General features: G+C 45.0%; 1 non-coding gene across 1 annotated transcript; it reads left to right on the forward strand.

Moving 5' to 3' along the window:
• Window positions 1-1,398: 1,398 nt before the first annotated feature.
• Window positions 1,399-1,471, forward strand: F5J12DRAFT_t18. Its single transcript has one exon. It is a non-coding gene; the product is annotated as a tRNA-Phe (tRNA).
• Window positions 1,472-4,073: the final 2,602 nt, after the last annotated feature.

Raw genomic sequence — 4,073 nt, forward strand, 5'->3', positions numbered from 1 at the left:
GATTCTAGTTACAGTCTACACTCAGGAATTTAGGAAATTTTCAGAGCTAATTTTTGAGCATCAAATGTTGAGCAAGCATCTAAGCTGAAGATCCCTTGAGTCAAGAAAGAGGTCTGAAGGCAAATTAATAGTTGAGTTTTTGCGAAGAAGCCATGAGAATGCACCAGAAGAACTTGAGGGAATGCCACTGAGGCATTCAAGGGATACACCATGGTTCTTGGGGTGCACATCTGACCTTCTTAGGTATTTTGAAGAGGTTCAAAGTCTTTGCAAGTGTGAGAAATGCTTCAATGACCAAGAGTGGGCCAAATGGGCTTGCTGGTATGGAGGCAGTGAAGTCTCTGAATCATGGTATGATTTTGTTGAGGATCAGCTGAATTGGCCCAAATTCATGGTGGCCATTGTGCATTTGTATCCTGGGTCCTGGAAATTGGATCAACAGCATTCAAGAAATGATCTTTACAGCCTCATTGACAGCTGAGCAAGCAGAAAGATTTGCACAGAGGAGGAACTAACAATCTGTTCATATTAGGTGCCTGTGCACCTCAGACCACATTTGTCCTTTCCTTTATTCCTATCTAACCCTACAGACATGTAGTGGACACTTAGCTTTGCTCCAAGTGTCCTTGGTTTGCTTTTATTTATTGTTTATCATTTTTGCACACTTACTGCTTGTGTGCCCAGTGAAACTTTCTTCAGTCTCTTACACTGGTCACCAGGTACAGTCCTGTATTATTTTACTCAATATTAGTCTCTTACACTGGGCACCAGTGTGTTCACATTAGGTGCCTGTGCACCTCAGAGTTCGCATTTCTTACTCTGTTATGTTTCCTATTAACCCTACAACTAGCATTGGACACTTGGCTTTGCTCTAAGTGTCCTTGGTTTGTTTCTGTTTATTGTTTATCTTTGTTTATCATTTTTGCATACTTACTACTGTGTGCCCAGTGAAGTTTTCCTTCAGTCTCTTACACTGGGCACCAGTGGCCTGAAGCTGTGGTTATCTGAACAGGTTATGAGCCCTGCACTCTAGGCCTTTCCCAATGCGCCATTCGCCACATCATCCACCTCTGCGCAAAATCTTGACCACCTCAGACCACATTCTCACCCTTTATCAAGTTTTCTTTGCCCTCTCACCCTCCAGACTCACCCCATCCACCTCCCAATTGTTCCCTTTGCCCTATATTTGCTACCATGACTGAAGAACACTCCCACTTGTCGTTCTCAGTCACAAAACTCACCTCTTCCAACTACACCACCTGGAAAGGTGAAATGAAGGCCTTCCTGTGCACTAAAGGCCTCTGGACCATGTTGCAAGTGTAGTACTCCAGCACTCAGCAATGCTATTCCCTACTAGCACTTGGTGGTTAAACCACACCAAGTAAGCCTAGATACCTTGACCAAATAGCTCAGTGGTTAGAGCACCCAGTCAAAACCTGGGAGGTCCAGGGTTCAATCCCCTGTCTGGTTGCATTTATTGCAACACAGGTACAGTCCTGTATTGCTTTACTCAATATGAGTCTCTTACACTGGGCACCAGTGGCCTCAGTCTGTGGTTATCTTAACACCAAAAATGTGTTCCTGTGAAGTTAGCAGAGGATAAAATTGTCTATTCAGCTGGAGTTGGGTCAGTAGTCTTCCATCCTGTAGTGGGGGGTGAGAAGTGTCATCCTGTTGAGTTTACAAATGTCCTGCATGTGCCTGACCTGCGCAATAATCTACTATCTGTTTTATATCTCTATCACAATAAGCGCTTTGTGAGCATCAATTCTTCGCAGATCACATTTAGGCAGCAGCCTCGCCATGTGTTCTTCATTGCGCGAATTTCAGAGCAAAACCCGGCCTTCCTGGAGGGGGAGACCACCCCCATCACTCAATATGCCTCTGCAGCAACCACTCTACCACTGGATCTTGACCTCTGGCACAGAAGGCTCACTCACCATCACCTGGCAGGCATTAAATTGCTGTTAAGCTGAAATCTGGCCACTGGGTGTTCATATTAGGTGCCTGTGCACCTCAGGACTGCATTTCTCCTCTGTGTTATTTCTATCTAACCCTACAGACATGTAGTGGACACTTAGCTTCGCTCTAAGTGTCCTTGGTTTGCTTTTGTTTATTGTTTACCTTTGTTTATCATTTTTGTGCACTTACTGTTGTGTGCCCAGTGAAATTTTCTTCAGTCCCTTACACTGGGCACAAGGTATGTCTTATGTAGTATTCCCTTGAATATTAGTCTCTTACACTGGGCACAAGTGGCCTCAGTCTGTGGATATCTTAACACTGGGATGGTCATTGAGTTGAAATCTACCCCTGATCCCATCTGTGTACCATGCCTGGCTGGCAAGATGCATGCCAATCCTTTCCCCAGCTCCTCCAATCACACCTCCAGAGCCCTAGAACTCATCCACACTGATGTACACTCTGTAGGGCATCCCTCCTTCTCTGAATTGAAATACTGGGTCACTTTCATCAATGATTATTCGTGCTATTGCTTCATTTTGCCTATCAAAGCTAAATCAGAGGTGTTTGAAGGCTTTCAGACCTTTAAGGCCTTTGCAGAGAACCAGAGCAAACAAAAACTCAAGATTTTGTTGAGATAACCACAGACTGAGGCCACTTGTGCCCAGTGTAAGAGACTGATATTCAAGGGAATACTACATAAGACATGCCTTGTGCCCAGTGTAGGAGACTGAAGAAAATTTCACTGGGCACACAACAGTAAGTGTGCAAAAATGATAAACAAATGTAAACAATAAACAAAAGCAAACCAAGGACACTTAGAGCAAAGCTAAGTGTCCACTTGTTGCTATTAGTGCCTGTGCACCTCAGACTAATTCCCAGGTTGACCACCTTCCATATTAATGATGTGTGCACTTATTTTCATCAGTTGTTCTTTGTTTGTTCAGTGTTTGCATTTTTACTGTGCACAGAGTATCTTGTTCTTTAGTTACTGACTCTGTGCACATAGGTGTGTAAAACTACATAGACAACAATTTAGTTACTGACTCTGTGCACATAGAGTGCTGAGCATTGGGATATCTGAACAGGTTATGAGCCCCGCACCTTAGGACTCTCTGGACACATCATTTGCCATGTCATCCATCTCTGCGCAACTTTCCATACTTCCTGGACCTATCCCTCGCTCTCTAGCTGTTGAGATAACCACAAACTGAGGCCACTTGTGCCCAGTGTAAGAGACTTGTATTCAAGGGAATACTACATGAGACATACCTTGTGCCCAGTGTAAGAGACTGAAGAAAACTTCACTGGGCACACAACAGTAAGTGCGCAAAAATGATAAACAAAGGTAAACAATAAACAAATGCAAACCAAGGACACTTAGAGCGAAGCTAAGTGTCCACTACATGTCTGTAGGGTTAGATAGAAATAACACAGAGGAGAAATGCAGTCCTGAGGTGCACAGGCACCTAATATGAACACAAGATGCATGCCAATCCTTTCCCCAGCTCCTCCAATTGCACCTCCAGACCCCTAAAACTCATCCACACTGATGTACACTCTGTAGGGCATCCCTCCTTCTCTGGATTCAAATACTGGGTCACATTCATCAATGAGTATTCACGCTATGGCTTCGTTTTGCCTATCAAAGCTAAATCAGAGGTCTTCGAAGCCTTTAAGACCTTCAAGGCCTTTGCAGAGAACCAGAGCGAATGAAAAATCAAGATTTTGCGTGATGATAAAGGAGGGGAGTATGTGAGCACGTCCTTCATTGACTTCACCACCCAGTGTGGTATCTTGCACCAGCACACTGTCAGGAATCGCCCTCAGCAGAATGGAGTTGCTGAACGAGCTAATAGGGTGCTTTCAGAGCAAATTACTGCAATGCTGGATGAGTCTGGGCTCCCCAAAGCCTTCTGGGGTGAGTGCCTTGCCTCCCTGGTCCATGTATGGAACAGGTGCCCCACGGAGGCTGTCCCAAATGCGACCCCATATGAGCTATGGCATGGACACAAGCCAGACCTCTCCCACCTTCAAGTCTGGGGCTGCACTGCCTATGTGCATGTCCAGAAAGACACAAGGTGCCCCCTGGAGTCTCGTGTGGAGAAATGCGT

Source organism: Pisolithus orientalis (genome assembly GCF_024613125.1).
Source record: "Pisolithus orientalis strain OTSU chromosome Unknown F5J12scaffold_2, whole genome shotgun sequence".
Taxonomy (NCBI): domain Eukaryota; kingdom Fungi; phylum Basidiomycota; class Agaricomycetes; order Boletales; family Pisolithaceae; genus Pisolithus; species Pisolithus orientalis.